This window comes from Callithrix jacchus, chromosome 6 (genome assembly GCF_049354715.1).
Source record: "Callithrix jacchus isolate 240 chromosome 6, calJac240_pri, whole genome shotgun sequence".
Lineage (NCBI taxonomy): Eukaryota > Metazoa > Chordata > Mammalia > Primates > Cebidae > Callithrix > Callithrix jacchus.
Window position 1 is genome coordinate 13,890,267 of NC_133507.1, and position 27,140 is coordinate 13,917,406.

General features: G+C 38.2%; 1 protein-coding gene across 30 annotated transcripts in view; it reads right to left on the reverse strand.

Annotated features, from left to right (window-relative positions):
* LOC103793610 (uncharacterized) overlaps window positions 1-27,140 on the reverse strand; it is a 592,261-nt gene that overhangs the window by 426,973 nt on the left and 138,148 nt on the right. The window lies entirely within an intron of this gene.

A 27,140-nucleotide genomic window follows, 5' to 3' on the forward strand; every position in this document is an offset into this window, starting at 1 on the left:
CACAGTGTAGATGGCTACCCATTTTTGGCTACGTTGAAGAATACTAGATGGTCACTGTCAGTTTTATTCATTTATTTATTTTTAAATGAAAAATGACAGATGAAAATGAGATGTGAGTTTGGAGTCATCTCCACCTCCTTCCTACATTTAATTATCCATTGTTATTTTTGATTTTGAAATTTATACTAAAAGATGCATGAATTATACATATGCATTTTAAATAATTAGGTTTTAATTTTATTTTATTTACTTTTTTAGACAAGGTCTCGTTCTGTCACTGAGGCTGGGGTGCAGTGGTGCAAAGAGGGCTCACTGCACTCTTGACTTCTGGGGCACAAGGGATGGGACTTCAAGTAGCTGGGATTATAGGCAAACACTACCATGCCCTGCTAACCTTCTGTGGTTTTTTTTTTTTTTTTTGTACAAACAGGGTATTTCCATGTTGCCTAACCTGATCTTGACCTCCTGGGCTCAAATGATGCATCTGCGGCATCCCAAAGTGCTGGGATTGCAGACATGAGCCACTGCAACCAGCTCATAAGCTTCTTAAAATCATCCTTATGCTTATCCACCAAAGTTAAGAAATAGGACATTACCAGAGCCTTATGAAATCTATTTACTCTTACCCATCACATTCCCATTCCTCAGCCCACCCACTCCTGGTATCACTATCCTTCCTGCATTTCCTGTTAACAATTTTCTTCCTTCTCTTTAAAGTTTTTTATCTTCATATGGATCTCTCATCAATCTAGATTTTTGAACTGCTAGTTTTCAAGGTTGATGTAAATGAAACCATATGTATACCTCTTTCTATGTCTTCTGCTTTTGCTCAACAGCAGTACGTTGACATTCACTGCTCATGCAGTTATCAGCTTTTTTTCCTCCAATGAATACTTCCCATTGAATGAGCATTCCACAGTTTATTTTTTTTATTCTTCCATTAATAATCATTTGGACAGTTTTCAGTTATAGACTATTTTTATTATTTATTTAGGAGATGAGGTCTCACTATGTTGCCCAGATTGGATTTAGACTCCCAGAATTATGTGATTCTTCCATATCTGCCTCTCAAGTACCTGGGATACAGGCATGTACACCACACCTGGTTCAGTAGAGTATTTTTAATAGTGCTGAGCACGTGTAAGAATTTCTGCAAGTTATATGTCTAGAACTCAAATAACTACATTGGAAAATGCACACATTTGCAAACTGTTAGATAATCTCAAACTGTTGTCCAACATGGTTAGATTAGCTCATTCTCCATTTAGCAGCAGATTAAACTCTCATTGTCCTACAACTTCACCAAATCAAAATAATGGGCATATTTACTGAAAAAACAAGTCAACCTAAAAACATAATTTAGGTGTTCAAGTCATCAAGGTGATATTTTGGTTTTAAAATCAGGGCCAGGCCCAGTGGCTCACGCCTGTAATCCCAGAATTTTGGGAAGCTGAGAAGGGAAGATCACGAGGTCAGGAGTTCAAGACCAGCCTGACCAACATGGAGAAACCCTGCCTCTACTGCAAATACAAAAATTAACCAGGCATGGTGGTGGACGCTTATAATCCCAGCTGCTCAGGAGGCTGAGTCAGGAGAATCACTTGAACCCAGGAGGCAGAGATTGCAGTGATCTGAGATCACACCACTGTACTCCAGCCTGGACAACAGAGTGAGACTCTGTCTCAAAACAAAACAAAACAAAATCAGTTGTCTTCCAGTCTTATAAATAAGGGATTTAACGAAAATGTCCCCAGTTAATTAACTCAATATTCATATTTTTGGTGGAGCACTAAACACAGAATGAAGATGCTTGCCCAGGATTATGTCTGGAAAAATCTCAGCAATTGAAAATGCCCTGCAGCTTCCTGAATCTCAAAGGTGGAAGTGGAGAAGTAAATGAGATCATGAGACCTAGAGAGGACTGACTGAGAGCCCACCTTTTCTCCTGTGTGTCTCTTATTGGTTTGGGGAAGGAATGTAACAGCCTCTGCCCAGGAGGTATGTCAAGGAAGGGAGGCCCAAAGAGTGAAGTTCTGATTTGCTGTTTCCTGTCGGAATGATTAAGGAAGACCAACTACGTGATGCTGAGATTTCCTTCTAGTTCTGATACAGTGTCATGCTGTCTTTGAATGTTGTTTTGTGTTTTTTAAAATGTGACAGTCAGTCAGATCCGCCATAAGAAAAGACAGAAGAGAGGTTCAGAAAAACAAAGTGTGTTAAACTCTCAGGTCCTATCATCAGGAGGCACAGCATGCCATGCAGGGCTATAAAGGGAAGACATGGTGGTCAGGAGGCAAAAGACAGGAGCCAGCGGAAGGCTTAGGCCAGAGCCTTTGTTGGGGTTTCTGTGGGAAAGGCAATGGAGGGCAGAGTGAATTATTTAGGATGGGCTAGTTTGAATAACTTAGCAAATTCTAAACTACAGGGGTAGTCTGTAGCCATTTGGTACCTGTCCCTGGAATGGTTAAGGCAGAGGAATGTTACCTCCTGAAGTGTAAGGGCCAGAAGAGGAGGTATGGCTCTGGATTGATCAAAGGCAGGCTCCTGGCAGAGTTTTTGCTACCTCCAAGAACTGGCTATCCCCTGGAGGGGCAGTCTCTCCCCAGACAAAAAGGTTTTTAGTTTTGGTTATGGATTTTTTTAGAAACAGGGTCTTGGTTCTGCCATGCAGACTGCAGTGCAGTGGTGCAATCAAGGTTCACTGCAGAATCAAACTCCTGGGCTCAAGCGATCCTCCCATTTCAGCCTCCCAAGAAGCTGGAACTGCAGACACGTGCCACCTCATGAGCCTGGCTAATTTTTGTATTTTTTGTAGAGACAGGGTATCACTCTATTGCCCAAGCTGGTCTTGAACTCATGGCCTCAAGTGATCCTCTGGCCTCAACCTCCTAAAGTGCTGGGATTACAGGCAGGAGTCACCATGCCTGGCCTCAAAAAAGGTTTTTAAAGATGTCAAAATATCAAAAAACATAGAAAATTATATTTATATCTATATATACACACACACATATTACGTGTGTGTATATATATAGATATGTATATATCAATGGATATGTACATGTTTATATAAACACACACATATAACTTGTGTGAGAATATATAGATATATCTAAATATCTAGATATATTTCAATATATCTTTATTATATATATCTATAGAGATATATCTGCATATATACACACAAGTTATATATGTAGATATATACCTATCTGTGTAATCTATACACATATGTATATATATATATATATACACATACACATTTATGTGTGTGTATACACAAATATATATATGATAAACACGTCAAGAAAACAATACAGAGAAGGTACAAAGCTGTTTAGAAATGTAATTGTCCAGAAATCTTCAAAAATTTTTACTGATCTGGTTTTACACATAAAGACTTAATCAAAATATATTTTCTCACTTAGTATCAAATGTGATAAACTTGGTAAATGTACAGGCTTAAAAATCCAATCCTTAGTGATTTCTAGAAATAAATAGACTGATTTTATGAGCAGCTTTGGGACTGATGGGGAACAGTTCCGTATCGACAGATATTAAAAACCTATTCATGTTAACTAGACTGTGTGAACAGGAGCACATCCACAGGACAATTTCTCAGCACATCAAATTAATGACTTTCCTTCAGAGGAAGAGGCATAAAATAGTCAAAAAAGGTTAGATTAGGTCCTCATGTGGTGACCAGACCCCACTGAAAAAGACACGATTTAATCATTTCTATTCTAAGAAAAATCAGCCTTAGTTACTATATAATTAATCCATCATAGGCAATTATTGTATTGACTATAAAAATAGACAAATATAGGTTTGACCCTGCCCTGTCTTCTTATTCAGGTAGGTAGAGAGTGAGTCCAATATTTGAATACTCTTCTCATTTAAATTAGGCAAAAGCAATAGGAATTTAGAATGTACATTTTTAAAACAAACTGCAATAAAACTATTACACTGACAAAATTTAACCTAATATTTCCACTTTGTAAAATATATATGTTTGCATAACCAAAGAACTTAAATATTAGATGAAGATATAAAGATTTAAATTCTTCTTGGGTTGTTTTTACCTTCCCATTCCCAAAATGATACTTTTAAATGGCTAATGATAAGTTCATTAAAATAATTTGCTAACAAACATTTTGGATTGCCTAGTGGTGTCTGTTTGGCAATATGTAGTGTCTTGAGATTATCTGCATTTGGCCTGCTCTCAATGCAGAAGCATATATGTAAGTTAATGCTTCAAGAAAGGCATAGACTGGATTAATCTGAGATCACGATGTCATAACTCCTCCAATCTGGTGCATGTTTATTTCTCAGCAAGTAACCTAGTTTGATGGCCATGGGCCAATGGAAACATAAATCCTCATATAAGTTGGGAGAAATGATGGATTCATTTGTTCAACCTTGAAAACGATATTTATTGATTACCTGCAATGTGCTAGGCACTGAGCTAGATGCAATGATTTTGACCAAAAGGAAATCACCTCATAGATCTCTTGATTTCTCATTTGAGATAAAGGGTGCAGGAGGTAGGGCATGCATCCAGTAACTAATTGAGCACATATTTGGGGCAATGTACAGTAATATTGAAACTACTGCCTAGAAGGGTTGATGTTTTGATCTGAGCTCTAGTGCAGAACTAAATTTTGCATTGACCCTAATATTTCCAATTATAAAACAATTTGAGGTTGTGCTGATGATAATAAAATTCCCTCTGATTATGTGTGTGTGTGTGTGTGTGTGTGTGTGTGTGCAGGCACACACACGCACGTGTGCCCATCCTTATTTTTGGTATATATTTAATGCTATTGTTGACAATAATTAAATTTTTATGATCAAGGTCACATATGAGAATATTTACAAGGTTATTAAGATCTATGTTCTGCTTAGAATGAGATATAAACCAAGTTTATAATTTTATTACACTCACAAAGTAATACATGTTTATTTTTGAAATTTAAAACACTTATACAACTCAAACTATTGAGTCAACTCACAGGATTTCTGTCTCTGGGTTTACATTAGCAATGTAGATAGACATTCTTAAGTCAATATGCTCATCACTGAAAGCAAGAAAAAGCCTTTCAGGATTTGCCCAAAATAAATGTGGGTCCTTTTGAAATGCACCATGAACTACAGAACAGATTGTAATTTAGGCTAGTTTACAAAAAAGGGAGACATGTATGTGCAGAAATTTCAAAGGCGTCTGATTTAGGCCTTGCCTGTCTGGAAAGTTCTTGCAGAGTTTTGGTTCTGGTTAGGCCTCTCTCTCCTGCAGGTGGCCTCCACAGATCTTTGGGGAAGGAGGGCAGAATGGAAAAAGTCCTGGCACATAACAAATAACTGAAGTAAGCAGGCAGTGAAATTACCCGCAGAAAGCCATTCATTATGTGTTTCCAATATCCTCTAAAAGGGTAGCCCACCCCTAACTACATATTTATACATATTTACTTGATAATCAATAAAGGAAAATGGCTGCATTATTTTGATTAAAACATCAACTCTATGTGTTACTATAAAATCACACTTAAGAAGCCAGAAACGAGGAGATAGCAGTTCATGCTACCCTCCAGCCTATGATATATGATATTTTCAAGCTTCGAGGAGAGCAGACACATTAAGAAAATAGTGCTAATGATATTAAAGTACTTTACAAGGCTTGTTACTAAGAGCTGACAAACCTGTCAAGTGTATAATGTAGGAGGCTATCGTAACGTTCTCAGAAAACCATACCTCTACCCCATTTCACTGCAATCTCCTAATAATGGAGCTGCTATAAATTCTAGCCAGCAATGGGACAGAGCCATGGCTTCTCACCCCAATGTGAGGACATGATAAATATAAAAGAAAATGGCTGTCAGTTTTGGCGCCCGGACCTTATTACAAAGTCTTAATCTTACTGGCCTCAGCACCTTTTATCACCGCCTTGTTATGAGCTGATGGCTTTTTTATTTGCTGGGAGATGGAGGATGTGTCATTTGATGTCCTTTTATGTAGCCACTGCTCTGTCCTCTCATGAAAAAAAAAACATTTTATATGTTTATTACAGTAACCGATTAAATGCAAGACTCATGCTGTTGGCTCAGGTATTGAGGGCTTAGGATTTAACAGAGTCTGGATTTAAGTACATCATTATGAGTATTTATGTGAATGGGATTCAAATAGGAAATTAATTTTTCTCAGCACCAGAGAGAGTGCATTTGCAATATTCATAATTGTTTATTCTTGCTGTTATATTATTGCTATTGGGATTGATCATTCCTGGTTCCAAGGTCAGCCAGAAATCCCAGCTCTGGCTTCTCTTCTTTCCTTAGACTGCTAGCTTTGAGGAAGGAGGCCTTGTAAACACACTTTAGCTCAAACTCGGCTTGGGTTCAACCAGCTTGATCCTTAAGATGAGATAAATTGCAATTATCTAAATATTAGTCTGAAAATCTCCCAGCTCACTTCCCATCCTCTTCATTTATGGCAAGTGAGAGTCTGAACTTCACTTGAAACACTGACTCTAACAGAACCTTTATCCGCCAGAACTGCTGCAAAGTGGCAACATCAGGTATTTAATGGAACCTGACATTGATGGGCTGGTTTCAAGCTGTAGCTGGAGACTCCATCACTAGATCTTTTCTTCAATTTGTGTCCATAAAACGTGATGGCCCAGAGTGTGGATGTATGAAGAGTCTTATCCTGTCTGTTGTGCCTGCCAGCTGAGAGTCAGAGTCCAGAGTGGGGAAGTAACCAATTTCATTCAGGGGTGGGACTATCTCCGTGTCAGTATGTGCAGGAGTAGGTGCTCAACATACATTTCTCTACATCCAAGGTTTTTGTATTCCAAAGCCAAAGGCCAAGGAGGCCCCGGAGATTTATTTCTCTATATGCTGGAGGAAATTATCAAGTTGGTGGCTTTAGCTATTGGCTGTATTATTGCCCATCTCTGAGGTTGTGTGTATGTGAAGCTAGCAGAATTGGTTTCAAAATAAAAATTCATTTAATACCACTGAAGCTTCCTTTAATTGCATCCTACCAAATCACTGAATTCGATGTTTTTGACATAATGGGTTATGGGGTTTTTTTGTTTTGTTTTTGTTTGGTTTTGTTTTTGAGACAGGGTCTCCCTCTCTTGCCCAGGCTGGAGTGCAGTGGCATGATCTCGGCTCACTGCGACCTCTGCCTCCCAGGTTCAAGCAATTCTCCAGCCTCAGCCTCCTGAGTAGCTGAGATTACAGGTGTGTGCCACCACCCCTGGCTAATTTTTGTACTTTTAGTAGACACAAGGTTTCACCATATTGGTCAGGCTGGTCTCAAACTCCTGACCTCAGGCGATCCATCAATTTGGCCTCCCAAAGTACTGGGATTACAGGCATGGGCCACCTCCCCTGGCCTGGGTTATATATTTTAAGAAAGAGACAGAATAGTAAATTGGGCATTGAAGAGGCACACATCACATTTTCTTCCTATTTATTATATCCTGAGAAATTGAGTTCTGCAGGAACCCACTTGTTGTGGGATCTAGTTCTGAGCTATGAGGAGATGTAGAAATACCTTATGTTCTTACCTTGGAAAATTAAAGAATTTGGGTGTTGCTCTTTCCCTAATGCACCTGTAAGTGTGAGAGTTAAAAATCCCCTTGGGTCTTTTTAGCACCCTGACTTTTTGCTTGCAACTTTCTGTTGAAGACATATTTATGCTTAAAGTGCAGCTTGCTATGAGTGGGCCCCGAAACAGCTCCTCCTATGATTGTTCCTGTAATAAGGCATTTGTGATTTGCCACTACATGAGAAAAAAACTGATAAAAAACACAATATATCGGAAAAGGCAAATTGCATGTCTAAAAATTTAATTAAAAAAGGAAATAACCCTCCCTGTATAAGAGTTGGCAGTTCCCTTCACAGTCTTGCTCATACTCCTCCTCTTTCCTCCTCTCTACAAGTATAAAAAGTACTTTCCAGTGAAATCTGCATATTAATGAGAATAAGCAGTCCATTGCAAGTAACCCAGAGGTACTTGGCTCCTCAGAAGAGGTGAACAGGTTAACTGGTCTATAACTTACAGTATCGCCTCTCGTTGACTTTCACTGTATATTCTTCAACCTATTTGTGAACTCACGATGACCGCACTAGCTACACTAATAATGGGGCATTCTCTTATGTCCGAATCACATGTTACATTTTAAAAACCTTTTATATATTACGACGATGACATAAACATATATATATATATATATTATAGTTTAATGTCATCCTCATAATCACCTTCTAAGTTAACTAGGGTAAGCATAAATATACTTATTTATTAGACAAGAGAACTGATACAAAGTTTGACAGATTAAATCCAGGAAGACCATTTAAATTTGAATTTCAAATAAAAGACAAATACTTTTTAAAGTACAGTATATTCCCATTCATTCCAAAAATTGTTTGTTGTTTTAGCTGGACATGTAGGATTTTTATTTGCTAAATCTGGCAACCCTAAATGAAGCTCAAAGAATTATTTGCCAGTTTATACAAGTAATAAATAGCAGAGTTGCTACTGGGCTCTATAAGATTTATATATGAACTCATTTAATTTTGATAGTATGAGGTTTCTCTCCTTATTATCCAGATGAGATCACTGAGTTGCTCAGGGCATAAGTAACTTGCTCAAAGTTATTCAAGTGGCAAGTAGCAGACTAGAGGCACAGTTCTATATCCATGTTCCAGGGACTCTGGTGTTTTCCTCACTCTGCCATGTTTGGGGCTTGGGATTCTGCCCCTGTCTGGCTGAATCCCATTCAATTGCACACTTCAGACAACTGCTTGGTGAACCTCAGCCCAAACGTTGCAGACCTCACAAAGGAACGGGAGGAATAGCATCCACTGACACCCAGCATACACTGGAGTGTCAGCTCCCCTTAGCAGAATTGATTATATGAGATTTTTCTTGCAAAGGGCATCTTCAGTAACTGCCATTGCCCTTTGCTGAAAAAGTCAACATCATCAAGTGAAGTCTGACTTTCACCAAATGAGAACTAAGTTGCAGATTAAGGGTGCCTTAAAGGATGCAGTTAAAACAGATGGGAGAAGCTGAGGCAACAGACTTATTCTGCAGAAAAGTGACAGAAGCCCAGGAAGGCTTCAGTAAAACATACTCAGATGTGAAGATACGAACAAAACAAGCAATACCCTTCTGTACCATAGCCAATACATACACACAAGAAAATCTGTAGATATAAATGTATCAGAAAACAAATTGCTGCTGTATATATTTTCCCAAAAATGTAGAAAAAGGTAAGAAGGGAACACAACTTTAGAAGGAAGAAAACCTGTTGCAATTTGTACTCCTGTTCAACATTTGCACGCAAAGGTGGATCACAGAGCTTTTACGTTTCTCCTAAGGTTTTGGTCCTGTTCCTATAAACTGCCAAAAGACACCTATAGTATCTCTGGATTTTCACACAATATAAATGCATGAATCATACTGTCCCTTAGCAATCATTTTGCTTATTGGTCAATATGTCATTGAGTGTTTGATGTATCAATTTCCAAGTCCTAGTTTTGTAGGCTCTAGCGTACTTCCCAACACACTTAAACCATCAATGCAAAATCTTTCTCTCCTCCCTGAGCAGTCCATTTTTAAAAATGTCACTGTCTTGATTAATTTTCTGTTCCCCTTCATGTTCAGATGACATTTGGGAAACAATTTTCCCCAGAGAACCAATTTCTCATATTCCTGGCCACTCAATGGGACCTTAAGTCAAGATGAAAATTAGCATACCCCTTTATATCTCCGCACTAGTAAAGTATAAGATGTTTTAATTACCCTGTTGTGACTACCTTGTAATCACATAATTAGCTAAGTGAGGGAGCACTGACAACAATGCTAAGTGGTATGTTTTATGGATATTTACAATAAGGGTCACTATTTTCTCCTAATCTTGTTTGTGTACTGCATAATTGATTCCAATTTCCTCTGTGATTTTAAAAACAAAATGTACTATAAATATGCATAATCAATAAAAAATTATTAAAAGTTACACTAGTCCCACTCTACTTTCACCCCCATACTTCCCAAGGTAACAGTTTAGTCTGAGACAAGAATCAAGTTGCAAAAGGATACAGCATGAATAAATTTACGAAACTGTCCAATTTTTTAAGGGAAGAAAGAGAAAGTAGGAGAGAGGTCAGAGGGAAAGAAGATCATAAGTTTCCTAATCTTCCTTTTGTCAGGTTTTGGTCAAAATAAATAAGTTTATTTGATAAACTGAGGGGAATATCAAGAACAGAGATCCTTTTGTTCAGCCCAATGTTTGGGACCTCAGGGCATGCACACACACCACCTGGGGGGCTACCACATCACTGTGAACTTTTGGTGGTAGCAGAGTTAGAAGGAGGGCATGGTTTACATTTTTCCTGGTGTCTTCAGTTACACCTGGAGTGGACCTAGTATACAGCAATGTCCATGTATGCCTGGAAAGTCTGCACAAAGGTAACTGAGTGAGGCACAGCCCAGCTGCCTTGGGGTTCATTGGGACCAGGAGGCAGAGCGACTTCAAAGTAGAAGCCACCAGGTGCAGAGAGCCCTGGAGCCAGATGAATAACGTGGTGGTGACTTAGAGGATCTGGTTGTACTGGAAGAGATGACTTAAGGCCACCTAGGGACTATCAGAAGGTTCTGATAAGGCAAACTGTAAGTTAGCCCAAATGCAGACTGCAGCTAAGGGGTGTGGCCTTTATACTGAATATCACCTATGCAGAAAGCAGCCCAGAGCAGCAACGTGGTGGGAGAGGCCAGGGATACCATAATGACTCACGGACCTCATCTCCCCTTGAGCCTTGAGGATAAAATAATTGTCTCTAATATGCCAGATGCCAATACAGAAAAGAGAAAGGAGGATGAGGGTGTCTCTGAAAGAATGAACATTTTACTTAAAGAAGATCACATTTTCCAAAGAAATTTTTCAAACTATGCTGTTAAACAGAGGTTACCAGATTGTTCTCAAATTTATGTCCCTTTCTCCTCCATGAAACAGAGGAAGCAAAAGCCCATGAGAAACATCAAATAAATTAATGCAAACAGAAATAATGTATATCAATTCTGCATAATTGTTGAGTAACTGTCATTCTGCTACACTATGAAATATGAATTAAAACTTTTCACAAATTAAATTTAACAGAGTTTATTTGAGGAAAAATAAGTCCATGAATCAACAGCACTCAGAACCAGAAGAGATTCAAAGAACTCCAGTCTGGAAAGTGGACTGTGAGTATTTATAGACAGAGCAGGGAAGTAAAGTACAGAAATAGCTTGATTGGTTATAGCTAGGGGTTTGCCTTCTTTGGGACACAGACCAAACAGTTAGCAGCCTGTGATTGGCTGAAACATGGCTGCTTGTGATTGGCTGAGACCCTGCTTTGTAGTACAGAAATTAGACTCCTAAGTTAGATTTTGGCTCATTTATATACTGTTAGGTTACAGTTACTTACATAGAAATTCAAAGTACAGAGCCTCAGGCTGATGGCCTCCTGCTTATTTAATTTAACAAATGTAAATGTGAGTTTCAAAGATGGTGAATTATTTATAAGCCAAGAGTTGACTTACTCAAGAAAAATACAGATAAGCGGGCTTGGAGATGATGCATATTTCTAGTTTTGTTTTTTTTTTTTCTAATGTGACCATGTATAGAAGATGTTTGGCTTGTAAGTGCTCTGAGCCCCATCCTCTCTATGGCTGTGTTTGGTTGGAATCTCTCATTCATAGCCACTTAGCACCTGGGTTCTTCAAGACCTTTCATTGCAAGTGATGGGATATCCCAACTCAAAGCAACAAATGGAAAAGGGGAGTATATTCTCCTGCATAACCCCGCCATGAAGAAGGGAGGATTGACGGGAGGATTTTCTCATTTTTCATTTCAGCTCTTCTCAGCTCATTCTTGCAAACCAGCTTTCTCAAAGGTTCCCTTTTGAGAAATTCCAAGCTTATATACAGTAAAAAAGTTATAATTATACTGTGTAGCTTTATCTATCAGCTATGCATCAAAAATTCCTCAGAAACATACATTTTTGGTCTGGGCTGGTTTTTCCTGAATACTCTTGTATGTGTTTCTTACTGCTGCTGTATCAGAATACTACAAACTTAGTGGTTTTGACATACAAATTTATTACTTTATGGTTCTGGAGTTTGGAAGTCTCAAATAAATCTCTGAGCCAAAATCAAGATGCCAGTAGAACTTTATTCCTTTTTGGAGGCTCTAAGGAAAAATGCATCTCCTTGGCTTTTCCAGCTTCTAGAGGTCACCTGCATTCCTTTGTCCATGGCCCCCTTCCTCCAAGTTCAAAGCCAACAACAGTGGATTGAGTTTTCATATATTGATCCGAAATTCTCTTCTGTGTTCCACTTCCATTTTTAAGTATGCTTGTGATTACACTGGGTCCATCTGGATCATCCAGGATACTCTCCTTCTTTCCCTACTTGTTTGCTTTCTTTCCTACATACACCTCTCCATTCTAAAGCTGGCTTCCTAACACATTGTGAGTTACTGGAAGGTAGGAATTTGTGTCTCCAGTGCTTGGCATCATTCTTGAGAAACAATTTTAATATACATTCAGTGGACACACAATTCATGCTAGCTTCATGGATGTTCAAAATCACTCATGCATGAAGTGGAGAAATTAGGAAACATAGGAACTCGGGATAATTAAAACACATATGATCTAAGTACACTATTCAATAATTACGAGCAACAATTTCTTTTTTTGGGGGGGTGGGGGAGGAAGGCAGGAAGGAAGGGAATAAGGACGGTAGGGAGGAAGGAAGGGATGAAGGAAGGAAGGGAGGAAGCGGGGAGGGAGGGAGGGAGGGAGGGAGGGAGGGAGGGAGGGAGGGAGGGAGGGAGGGAAGGGAAGAAAGGAAATCAAGCAATGAAAGAGACATTGCCGACTTGGATATAGAGGTTTACAAGTTGATTTCTTTTCTTTTGAGAGAAGGAAAGAAAAAAAAAATAAGTAAAGGAGAGGAAGAAAGAGGGAGAGTAAATGGAAATATTGCTTTATTTTGAAAAAAATTGGGTATTAATAATGGCCAATCAATGTTTCATTTAAACTAATGGGTAGGTGTGATGTGGTATTGACAAGAATGTATATTTTGTGTATTTGAAGTGGAGAGCTCTATAAATATTTATTAAGTTTACTTGTTCTGGATCTGAGTTCGAGTCCTTGATATCCTTATTAATTATCTGTCTCGTTGAATCTAAGTCTCCTATCTGGGTGTTAGGATCGTTAGCTCTTGTTGTTGCATTGATCCTTTTACCACTATATCTTTGTTGCTTTAAAATCTATTTTATCCGATACAAGAATTGCAACTCCTGCTTTTTATTTATTTATTATTTATTTTTGCTCTCCATTTGGTTGGTAAATCTTTCTCCATCCCTTTGTTTTGAGTCTTTGTGTATCCTTGCATGTGAAACAGGTCTGGATGTAACATGCCATTGGGTTTTGGCTGTGTCTTTTGATTGGGAATTTAGTCAATTTAAATTTAGGGTTACTGCCATTTGATGTTGACTGGCTGTTTTATCCATTCGTTGGTGTAAATTCTTCTTTATGTTGGTGCTCTTTACTTTTTGGTGTATTTTTAGAAAGGCTAATACTGGTTGTTTCTTTCTGTGTGTAATGCTTCTTTCAGAAGCTCTTGTAAAGCAGGCCTGGTGGTAATAAAATCTCTGAGTTCTTGCTTGTTCATAAAAGATTTTATTTTTCCCTCAGTTTTGAAGCTTAGTTTGGCTGGATAAGAAATTCTGGGCTGAAGGTTCTGTTCTTTGAGGATGTTAAATATTGGCCCCCACTCTCTTCTGGCCTGTAGAGTTTCTGCCAAGAGATCTGCTGTAAGTCTGATAAGCTTGCCTTTGTGGGTAATCTGACCTTTTTCTCTGGCTGCCCTTAGTATCCTCTCCTTCGTTTCAATCCTGGTGAATCTAATGATTATGTGCCTTGGGGTTGCTCTTCTTGAGGAATATCTTTGTGGTGTTCTCTGTATTACCTGGGGTTGAATGTTGACCTGCATTGCTAGTTTAGGAAAATTTTCCTGAATAATATCCTGAAGGGTATTTTCCAGCTTGGATTCATTCTCTCCGTCGCATTCAGGTACACCTATCAAACGTAAATTTGGTCTTTTCACATAGTCCCACATTTCTTGGAGACTTTGCTCATTTCTTTTTATCCTTTTTTCTCTAATCTTTTCTTCACGTTTTATTTCATTAAGTTGGACTTTGACCTCTGATATCCCTTCTTCTGCTTGAACAATTTGAATGTTTAAACCTGTGCATACTTCTCGGAGTTCCTATATTGTATTCTTCAGTTCCATTAATTCACTCATACTCCTCTCTAAGTTGTCTATTCTCAATAGGATTTCATCAAACCTTTTTTCAAAGTTCCTAGTTTCTTTACGTTGGGCTACAACATGTTCTTTTAACTCACCGAAGTTTGTTATTATCCATTCCTTGAAGAGTGATTCTGTCATCAGGAGGCGCTCGTTCTCCATCAAGCCTTGTTCCATTGTTGATATGGAACTGTGATCATCTTTAGAGGGAGAGGCGTTCTGACTTTGAGTATTCTCAGCTTTTTTACGCTGGTTTCTTCCTGTCGTTGTAAATTTATCCTCCTGTCGTCTTTGAAATTACCAACTTTCAGATTAGGTCTCTTGAGTGGACGTCCAGGTTGTTAGTTCCCAGGGCCAGAGCAGCGGCGTTAAAACTGATGGTGCTTTTCTGCCCAGGATTCTCCTGTCGGGCTTCCTTCTTGTGTCCTAGTAGGCGACTCTGCCTTTCTGGGGCTCCAAACCTCGGTCAGAAGGGGAACTGGTCCCGTTTACTCTGCGACAAGGGGTGCCGCATCGAGGTGCCGGCGGAACCGCTGCGCCGACCATGAGAGTCGCGCTGGCGACTTGTGTGTTTCCACCACTGGGGGATCTTCTGCTCCGTGAGCGACCAGACTTTGTCTGAAAGTGTGGCGTCCTCTAGTTCTCCGCGCCTTCCCTGAGAGCTGCAATCCCGGGATGTTAGCGATCGGCCATCTTGGATCCAAGACGAGCAACAATTTCAAACAAATTCCCCCAAAAGTAGATGGAATTAATGAATAATAATATAAATAGATTCTACTGCACTAAAAAATAAAATAGTTGACAATAAATCTAAACACTAGTCTCTGCTGAAACCAAGAAAATAGACAAACACCTGCCATGCCCAAGCAAGATTTTTTTTAAAAGGACTTAGAAAATAAAACAGCAAAAAGTATTAAAAATAAGATAAAAACAGCTCATCAAATTGGAGGAAATTTTAAAATAATTGTATGAGAATACTATTTACTCCTTAGTACCAAAAGTAGAAATCATAGAATAAAACTGTTTTCTAGAAAGACATAAGATATCAAGGTTCTATCAAGACCAGGAAAACCTGAATACACCAATAATCATTGAAGAAAGCTAAAAGCCTGTTAGAAAAGAATGACTCCATGCTTTGGAGGCTAAATTATAGGAACGTTATATAATGATCTATATTATGGAAAGTTCCCCAAGGCACAAAAAGCAGTGGATGGATTTCCAAATAATTAGATGATACTAGTATAATCTTTATATCAAAATTGTCAGACACACACACACACAAACACACAAGCAAATTCACTCATTTACAACGGAAAAAAACTGTAAACCAAAGTATCAGTTATAAACAGATGCAAGTATTAGCTAATAAAATCCAGCAGTGGGTTAAATGAATCATGATCATAGAGTTAGTTCCAGAGATGTGAAAATAGTGCAATATCAAGAAATGTGTTAATATAAATCACTATATTACACAAAGGTAAAAGTTAAATAAAATTTTCTTTAATAGTAATACTAGTACTACTAATTCTTAGCAAATGCCATGTGCTCAGCCCTGTTTACAGTTCTTCAGCACCCATGAGCTTATTTAATTTTAATATTTATTTATTTATTGTTGAGACAAGGTTTCACTGTTGTTGCCCAGGCTGGAGTGTAATGGTGTGATCTCCATTCCCTGCAGACTTTGCCCACCGGGTTTGAGCAATTCTCATGCCTCAGCCTCCCCAGTAGCTGGGATTACAGCCTGCTACCATGCCAGGCTAATTTTTTGTATTTTGGTAGAGACTGGTTTTCGCCATGTTGGCCAGGCTGGTTGTGAACTACTGGCCTCAGGTGATCCACCTGTCTTGGCCCCCAAATTGCTGGGATTACAAGCGTGAGTCACTGTGCCCGGCCTTATTTAATTTTTAGAATAACTAAGCAGAGTAAGTCCTATGATTTTATGTACTTTTTGGATAAATACATTGAAGTACAGAAATTTAAGTGGTAGAGACACGCAACATATGTGAGATTCTAACTCCAAAATATGATCTCTGCACCTTATGTTACCTTTGTTACAAATGACATTACTGATTTAAAGGGAAAGGAAGCAAACTACAACAACAGCACAACATAAAACCGGAGACAGAAAAACCATGTCTCAACCATATCTACCAGAAATGTACAGTTCATATCATACTTAATTCTAAAATATCAGAATCATGCTCATCAAAACTCACCAGAAAAGGGCAGGGAGCCTGACTATCATGCTGGTATTTATCACTCTATTTGAGATTCTGGTTCATGGAATAACATGAGAAAAACATGACAGAGATAAATATTAAAACGGAGAAGACAGAAGGTCCTAATTTAGAGACAATGTGATTATTAACTAAATTTTTATGTAAAGAATGGAAAAAAACATTTATGAGAGTAATACAGTTCATAAGATGATGACCAGATGCAAGATCCATACTGTGAAAGCAATATGCTTTCTTAAGAAAAAAAACTAATCAACTAGAAAATATAATGGAAATAAAACATGCCATTCATAATTTCATAAATATACCTAGAGATGTCAATGTTATATCTAGGAATAACTTTAATTGGGAATAAATAATGCCTATGTGAGCAAAACAATAAAATGGAACTTTGTCAGCTAACGTAAATGAACACCTAATTACATGGAATGGAGAGACGCATGGCAGAGAGAAAATTTAATATCAGAGAGATATCAATATTTATAAATATATCTAGAATACAGTTAAACCACAATTGCAGTAAAATATTTAATAACATCTGATAAGTTGACTCTGGAAAAATACACAAATGTAGTCAAAGTTTAGAAAAGAATAATAATGGGACCTTATTCTATTGAATGGTGAGACACACTGCAAACTCAGTAATTAAGACTGTAGTACTCACAAAGTCATAGAGAAAATATATCAATAGAAGAGAGAATACTGACATGGACCTATGTATATATGATTTATTTATGATAAAATGTACCTCTTAAATTAGTGGGAAAAGAAAAGGCATTTCATAAATTTTGAAGTGAATAATTGATTAACCCCTTGTGAAAAAAGAATCAGCTTAAACCTCTGCTCCAGAGCACAGATAACAGCTTAAGTGCACCATACATGGACATGCAGTCACGTGTTGCATGACACCATCTGGTCAAGGATGGACTATGTATACAATGGTGTTTCACTCACATTCTAATTATGTATTTTTCCCGTACCTTTTCTACATTTTGGTTTAGACATGTAAATACTTAACCATGGCGGCCGGGTGCGGTGGCTCAAGCCTGTAATCCCCACTTTGGGAGGCCGAGGCGGGTGGATCACAAGGTCAAGAGATCGAGACCATCCTGGTCAAGAGCGTGAAACCCCATCTCTACTAAAAATACAAAAAATGAGCTGGGCATGGTGGCACATGCCTGTATTCCCAGCTACTCAGGAGACTGAGGCAGGAGAATTGCTTGAACCCAGGAGGCAGAGGTTGCGGTGAGCCAAGATCCCACCATTGCACTCCAGCCTGGGTAACAGGAGTGAAACTCCATCTCAAAAATAAAATAAAATAAATACTTAACCATGGCATTACAGTTCCCTACAGTATTCAGTTTAGTTACGTGCTGTACAGGTTTATAGATTAGGAGTAATAGGCTATACCATATGGTCTAGGCATGCAGCAGGCTGTGCTACTTAGGTTTGTGTAAGTGCACTCTAGGATGTTCATACAGTGATGAAATCATCTACGGGTGTGTTTTTCAGAATAATTTCACTATCCCTAAGCAGTACGTGCCTATAGTGAAACTGTAAAAGTACTAGAATAAAATTGTGGATAGTATTTGTATAATCCTGAGGTGTACATAAACAGAAACCCTAGGAGTCATCACACTGATGACTTATGTATTACACATTTATGAATAAGAAGAGACATCATGAAACAAGGCACAAGGGCCAGCTCAGACAAACATACTTAACCAAGTATTACTACTCAGAATGTATGAAGAACTACTATAATTAAGCAAATAACGTAACTTTGAAAATATGTTATGTTGAAGTTAAATAACAAGTTTCTTTTGTCATTAAATGTGAATCCCAATATATTCTGTTTTAAAAATATTAACAGCAAGAATAACATGTGTGAGAACCTCCTTTAACCTTTCCCTACATCCTTTCTTCTAATTTCTCCTCTACTCCCTTACCACCATTCCTTTATTCCCAGAAAATATCAATTTTCTACAATTTGATGGCATCCTTCCAAGTCCCCTTTTGGTAAATTTGCACACACATTTACACATACATGCTCCTTTTTGCATACAAACATATGAGTATTGCTTGTCATATTTTTTTCACTTGACCTGCCTGAGAAGTCCTTCCATGCTAGGCATTTTTAAGGGATGCTTAGGGTCTGATAGCACAGATACACAAAGATTTATGGAATCACTTGCCCACTTGATAAACATCGAGGCTATTTTCAGTGTTTCACTGTTATGAACAAGTCTGCATTGAAAGTACTTATGCATAAATCTTTCTGTACCCATGGTAATAGTTCTTTAGAACACATTTCTAGAAGCAGAATGGGGCAATGTACATTTGATAGTACAAAACTTCTTGCCAACTCCTATCAACTATATGTGTGTCCTTGCCAATCCTTGTGTATCAATATTTTGCTAATTATTGTCAATAGGGGGGCAATAATTGATAACAGTCTGTCTAATTGCTTTTGTCTGATAACTAGTGTTTGATACGTTCATTGCTTTTTTCTTGTGGGTTCACAATTCATATTTTGTCCATTTTTCTATGGGATTTTTATTGACTTGTAAGAACATTGTATATTAGAATATTAGTACTTTGCTTCAAATAGTTAGAAATGTTTTCTTACAGCAAAAATTTAAAGACTAGTAGGAGTTTATTGGGGAGAAGGAAAGCACATTTTAAGCATGAAGAAACACTTTGACAATTTAATCAGGCAGGTAGTAAGTGACCAGGTAAATTTAATCAGTTCAGGTGAAAAAAGTTTTATATATAAGACAGTTATACCCAAATTTGAATGGAAGAGAGCTCCTTCAGGCAACCTGAACTAAGGCTCCATGTCAAAGAGTGGAAGAGCTTGGGATGTGGCTATAACATGACACAACACCAAGTCCAAACAATCTGGCCTACTAAAACTAATAAATACCATCTGTCTGCCATATTCTCCATAATTTCTTTCAATTAAGTTGTGTGTGTGTGTATGTGTGTGTGTGTTGGTGGAGGGGGAGTTTTTGTTGGAGTGAGTATGGACACAGAAGATGGAAAGGGGATTAAAGCATGCTTTCTAGGAGCATGCTGCTATTATTTAAAAAGTTAATGACATCTGGCATTGACAGCTGCCCAAATGTTGCTACATATGTCTTCATCCTCAAAGGTTTCATTCTGAGAAGTGTAAGGCCAGTGTATTCTCTTCCGTGATGTTAAATGGCTTGCCCAAGCCCAAGAGCTAGTAAGGAGGACAGCATGCCTCTTCCCTTCCCCTTCCCTCATTTCCATCTTATTTGCCCCCGAAAATAAATGCTGAACCATTAGTATGTCTTATTTTCTTTTTTGGCAAATTTTAGTTTATCACATGAGTTAACATAGCCAGTAGTGATCAGGGAAGTATAACAATGTGACGTGGGTCAATTTGTTGATTCATTCATTCTTTCTTCTTCATAAAGAAGAATATTGCTTCTTTAACATGTATTATGCACGAGGCATAGTGTTGGCACTGGGGTAAACAGGAGAGCAAAGAAATGGACTGTCTTGGCCGGGCACAGTGGCTCACACCTGTCATCACAGCACTTTGGGAGGCCAAGACAGGCAGATCACAAAGTCAGGAGATCGAGACCATCCTGGCTAACATGGTGAAAATCCGTCTCTTCTAAAAATTCAAAAAATTAGCCAGGCATGATGGCACATGCCTATAGGCCCAGCTACTTGGGAGGCTGAGGCAGGAGAACTGCTTGAACCCGGGAGGTGGAGATTGCAGTGAGCTGACATCGTGATACTGCATTACAGCCTGGGTAACAGAGACTCCAACTCCAAAAAAAAAAAAAAAGAAAGAAAGAAAGAAATGAACTGCCCTGCTCTCATGGAGCTGACCTGCAGTGCCAGGGGTTATGTACTTAGCTTGGGATGCCCAGCTTAGAAAGAGTATCCACCACTTAGCAGGCAGGCAATAAGCTTACCTTTAGCAAGTCCTAAACCTTGGAGATGTAATGAAACAGTAACAACAATATCAAAATCAAAAAGAATTAGTGATGGAAACACAGTTGATTGTCAACGTTTTAATTTCCTGGAAAAAGCTATTTAAAAACGATTACCGACTCACCATTACTGGATATGTACAGAGAACATTTGAATCTTGAAGTCTTCTCCTCCAGAAGATGGAAGGAGAGGGAAGGCTGGTCCCCACCTATGTGCTGTCCCCACCTCTAGCTCCTTCTGTGGCCTGGAGCACCTCACCAGCACATCTGTGGACACAAGGGTTGCTCCTCCACATTCTGCCACCTCCACCCCTGAGGTGTTCACACCACTGAAGACACACTCAAATGTCTGAATCTGAATTTTATGTCTGAGAGCCTAAAGTAGCTAGCTTTGCCTTCCACACAAATACAATGAAATCAAATTCTTAGTTACACTAGGGAGTAAGGGACATGTGGCAGAAATGGAGGTGGCTGGCAAAGTTCTATACCAAATGTATGTGCCTTCCAATTCATGAAGCTGTACATTTGTATCACATATTTTTATGTATATGTTATGCTTAGTGATAAAGGAGTTTTGTTTTTTCTATTTTTCTAGTGACTGAAAAGTAGATTAAAACACCAGATATAGTCTGGGTATGGTGGCTTATACCTAGAATCCTAGCACTTTGGGAGGCTGAGGCAGGCAGATCACCTGAGGTCAGGAGTTTGAGACCAACCTGGCCAACATGGTGAAATCCTGTCTCTACTAAAAATAAAAAATTAGCTGTGTATGGTGGCCTATACCTATAATCCCAGCTACCTGGGAGGCTGAGGCAGGAGAATCACTTGAATCCAGGAGGCAGAGGTTGCAGTGAGCCGAGATTGCACCATTGAACTCCAGCCTGGGTGACAGAATGAGACTCCATCACAAAACCAACCAACCAACCAACCAAACATAAAACATCAAATACATAAATGTCTGTGAGTTCAGAATGTCATTTAAAGAAAGAAAATCTTAAAAACAAGAACATTTATTGATCCCTTTGGGAGGTTGACAGAGAATAATGTCTTCATTCAGAAAAATAATTAACTGAAAAAGAACTTACTAAAATGTGACCAAAATTTCCGTTGACTTTGTGCTTCATAAGTACAGACCTAGCCTGAAGAGGGATGGCTAAAATGGGCAGAACTGATTGATTAGATTTAGTCCATCCATCTATTTATGACTCCCTCAATAACAGGACATATGACAAAGACCCTGACAGTACCAAGGGGCCTTTATGAGCCATGATGACCAGAGAAGGGCCATATCAATAACTCTAGGTGACTTCTCCTCACCAGGAATGATGGCAGATCCTACAAAGGCAAAGAACGAAAACAATGAACCAACAAGGGTAAAAGGCAAGGGCTCAACTCTAAATCAGACTTATCCAGAGAAAGCTCACAGCAGTGAGATTTGCACACTTTGAAAATGGAAAATACCATCATGCGCAAAACTCCAGAGAAACATGTATAAAGAACCAGTTTGATTTGGTAACAAAATATGCTATTTAATGATCTTCCTCTCTAATATTATTAATATACAAAACCAACAGCACCAAAATTATGGTAGCAAAACTTACTACTACAATTGCCAGTCATAGAGTCATGGGGCTAATGACAAAATCAACAATAACATCAATGACTCTCAGCTATAGACATGCTCCCTCTGAGAAACCAGGGACTGTGCTACATGCCTTGTTGAATTGTGACAAACACTAGTTATTATTACCTCCATTTGCACAGGAGCTTAGTGGCCACCACAGAACAGATTAAACAGCTTGCTCATAAGTGGCAGACAAGGGGTTTGGACCCAACTGTGCCTGGCTCAAATCTTGTTGGTAAACCCTGGAATTACTTCTCCTTCTTTTAATAACAACCTCAGGAAGAAGTTGCAAATTGTGAGAAAATCCTTTGGCATTTAATTTCCAATGATTAAAAATCATTTCTTCAAGCAACAGAGACTGTGCTTAATCAGTATTTGCTGCCTGCCATCAAACTCAGTCTCACAATGGTAATATCCATTTGACAACCAGGGATAAAGTGATATTCTTTGGAAAACGAAGCTGTGATCCAGTTTCTTTGAAAAAAAAAAAAAATGTCTTTTGCAAGGTATGTTTTAATTTAATTTAAGCTCAGGAAAGAGCTTGCCCAAAAATGACTTTTGCAAGTCACGTCGAGTATTTCAATATGTCATTTTGTATTGACCTTCACAACCTGAAATACATTGCCCTGGACTTGTGAAGCTTAAAAAAATAATATTAAAGTTGGTAATACTTTTTAAATCTTATTTTCTATCCATCCCAATTTTTACTCCACTACCTGCCATTCTGGAAGCAATACTATTGTAGAACATGTTTAGATATCTACCAGTTTTCTTGTTCATTAGAATTTATTGAGGTTAATTCAATAAATCACTGTGCATATATAAAGTTTTACTCAAATAAAAGACATAGAATCATATATTCAGAATAGTTCCCTCAATATTTTGATATTGAGTAGCACATTTTATTTTAATGTCTTAGATAAGTATGTTTAAGGCCTAGCACTCAGCTTAGTAGAGTCTGTATACATAAGTTGAATTTGAAACAACTTGCTTTAATTAAATATATTGTTGACTATAACTCTTCTGTAATCTATTTTTTCTATTTCAATTCTAATCCTTTAATAATCTATTAATATAGATTCATCTTCTTTAATGTGTGGTACCTTTTGCTCAGTTGGTCAATGTAGAACTCAATTCTGCATCATTTGTTCTACCGATAGCCTGCATTTATAGTTGTTCTGTTTATAGTCTGCATTTATAGCTGTTCTCAACTAATGTGGGGAACAATCAGTTGCTGAAATAATCAGTAATATATTACTTTAGAAAATAGCATTTAGACAATATAAATATTAAGTTGACCTTAAGAAAACATTAGGACATATAATACTCAGAATTCGTATCTTCCTGGCCACCACAGTGGCTCATGCCTGTAATCCCAGCACTTTGAGAATATGAGATGGGTGGGTCATTTGGGGTCGGGAGTTTGAGACCAGCCTGGCCAACATGGTGAAACCCCTTATCTACTAAAAATACAAAAAATAATGTGACATGGTGGTGTACACCTGTAATCCCAGCTACTCAAGAGGCTGAGGTAAAAGAATTGCTTGAACCTGGGAGATGGAGGTTGCAGTGAGCCAAGATCAGATGGCACCACAGCATTCCAGCCTGGGCGACAGAGCGGGACTCTGTCTCAGGAAAAAAAAAAATTAGTATCTTCTAGAAAAGGTGGAAAATTATAAATTACAGTGTTTCAGTATTTCTATTTTTTTCTGCAAAGTGCTATATAATCACAAAATTAAACACTTCTGAAAAATATGCTTTTCCTTTCCGTTTTAATGGATCTTCCTAACTATATTATTATTTATAAATATATACTGGCTCTGGATAAAGATGGTGGATTAAACACACTGTCATGTGAAAAATGGTGCATAAGACTAAAGGTTTTCTGTTTTGTTTTTAGGGCATAATTCCCAACTGGCTGAAGAACCAGAGAAGAAAAAACCAGAAACAAGCAAACAAAACACCTACAGCTGGAAGACAGAAGCAGGGGTGGTAACTGATTTGGTGAATCTGAGAACACTGAATCCTAAGTTGACCATGGGGAAAACCTAACACCTAGGGGAACTGATGGTTCCAGGTCTCTCTGGAAGGGCAGGCTAAAGGGAAGAGTTGCAATAAAGCAGTGAGGTTGAAAGTTGTTTAACGAGTGGTTAGAGCTCCATATCTCCTTTGTCCTTCACCCACCCCAATAGAGTATTGAAAAATTATTCTCTGAAGAGGATAAAACAGAGGACATCTATTTCATCTGAAGTGTAGCAAACTGAAGACAGACTATTACATGACCATTAGTAGGGTAGATACTGAAACACAGTGTTCTTCCACTGGAAAGCAAAGCACTGGGGACTATGCCTCTACCTTCAGAATCTTCTCTGGGAAATCAGTAGAAAAAAATAAACTGGGCTTTGTCAGTAAAATGTCTTGGCTAGAACTGGTCCTACTGTAACATATAAGCTCCACTGATATACCCAGAACTCCCAATCACATTTTAAATCCTATTGCAGATATGAGCAGATGACCAAGCACCACCTGATATTTTAGAAAAGCCTTTGACATGAAAACTGGAGACTAAGACAAACAAAAATTTTACAAAATACTACTTAAAAAGGAATATGCAAACCAGATAAGTGAAGATATTGTACCCTGAAACTGTGCAAGTACAACAAAAATGGGAACAAAACTTTAAAAATAAGAAATCACAGAAATTTTTAATATGTATATGAGAAGCACAAAACCCCACAGAAGTTCAGAAAACAAAGGTAGGTATGCCGTATTCAAGGGGCATCCTAAGTTTCTAGTATGGTAGACAAATATTGACTCTCACAGTGTACATCTTAGTTAAAAAGTTTATCCTAAACTTTCAGATAAGGGGAAATCACATGAATAGGATCAGAATTAGTATAAATTCATGCTTCTCACTGGTAAGATATAGAAGTGGAGAAATGCTTGTAAAACACAGAAGAAAAAGAAACTCTAGTCCAAGCCAGGGTACCGAGAAAACTGTGTGTGTAAAACAAAACACTTTTAGACTGTACCATCTCCCCACCTTTTCATAGCAGCCACTGGAGGATAGGCTCCACATATGAGAGACTAAAGCAAGTAAGAGAAAGATGAAGGATGCAGAAAATAGGAGCCTCAACCTAGGAAGCACCTGTGGGATCTCCTGAGGGAAGATTTGTCAAGGGAGAGCCCAGAATGACAGCTGTGCTCAGACACCAAGGACATCTAGTCCAGAAGAAGGTAGACCAAAAGGCTCTAGAAGGATTTTCCTAGAAAATCTTCAAGGAAGATTTCTCATTATATATATAAAATCTCATCATATATACATAATCTCATTATATAATCTCATCATATATACATAATCTCATCATATATATCATATATGATCTCATCACATATATGTGTCCCTGTGTCCATGTGTTCTCACTGTTCAACACCTGCCTATGAGTGAGAACATGCGGTGTTTGATTTTCTGTTCTTGTGTCAGTTCGTTGAGAATGATGGTTTCCAGATTCATCCATGTCCCTACAAAAAACACGAACTCATCATTTTTTATGGCTGCATAATATTCCATGGTGTAGACGTGCCACATTTTCCTTGTCCAGTCTATGGTCGATGGGCATATGCGTTGGTTCCAGGTCTTTGCTATTGCAAACAATGCCGCTATGAATGTACATGTGCATGTGTCTTTATAATATAATAATTTATAATCCTTTGGGTATATACCCAGTAATGGGATTGCTGGGTCAAATGGAATTTCTATTTCCAGGTCTTTGAGGAAGCGCCATACTGTCTTTCATAATGGTTGGACTAGTTTACACTCCCATCAACAGTGTCAAAGTGTTCCTATTTCTCTATATCCTCTCCAGCATTTGTTGTCTCCAGATTTTTTAATGATCGCCATTCTAACTGGCGTGAGATGGTATCTAAATGTGCTTTTGATTTGCATTTCTCTAATAATCAGTGATGATGAGCATTTTTTCATGTGTTTGCTGGCCTCATATATGTCTTCTTTTGAAAAGTATCTGTTCATATCCTTCACCTACTTTTGGATGGGTTTGTTTGTTTTTTTCTTATAAATCTGTTTTAGCTATTTGTAGATTCTGGATATTAGCCCTTTGTCAGATGGGTGGATTGCAAAAATTTTTTCCCATTCTGTTGGCTGCTGGTTCACTCTAATGATTGTTTCTCTGGCTGTACAGAAGCGCTGGAGTTTAATTACGTCCCATTTGTCTATTTTGGCTTTTGTTGCCAATGCTTTTGGTGTTTTAGTCATGAAGTCCTTGCCTATGCCTATGCCTATGCCATGCATGGTTTTGCCTAGGTTTTCTTCTAGGGTTTTTATAGTGTTAGGTCTTATGTTTAAGTCTTTAATCCATCTGGAGTTAATTTTAGTGTAAGGTGTCAGGAAGGGGTCCAGAAGATGTTCTGCTTTCTGCATACTGCTAGCCAGTTTTTCCAACACCATTTATTAAACAGGGAATCCTTTCCCCATTGATTGTTTTTGTCAGGTTTGTCAAAGATCAGATGGTTGTAGATGTGTGGCATTGCCTCTAGGGCCTCTGTTCTGTTCCATTGGTCTATATCTCTGTTTTGGTACATATAGTTACTTTTATAGGCATGTGGGTCATATGGTCTCCATTGCAATTACTCAGCTGCACCATTATATAGCATGAAAGCAGCCACAGACAACACATAAATGAATGGATACAGCTGTATTCCAGCCTCCAAGTGAGCTGGTCCCCACTCTCAAGCAGTATGTAGAAGGAAATTTATAACACTAAACACCTGTATTTGAAAATATGTGTCTCAAATCCATAACCTTAGCTTTATCCTATGGATTCAGAAAGAGAAGATTAAATTAAACTAAAAGTAAGCAGAAGAAAAAAATATACACAGACCAGAAAAATAGGGAACATCAATGAAAGCAAAAGCTGGTTCTTAAACAAGATC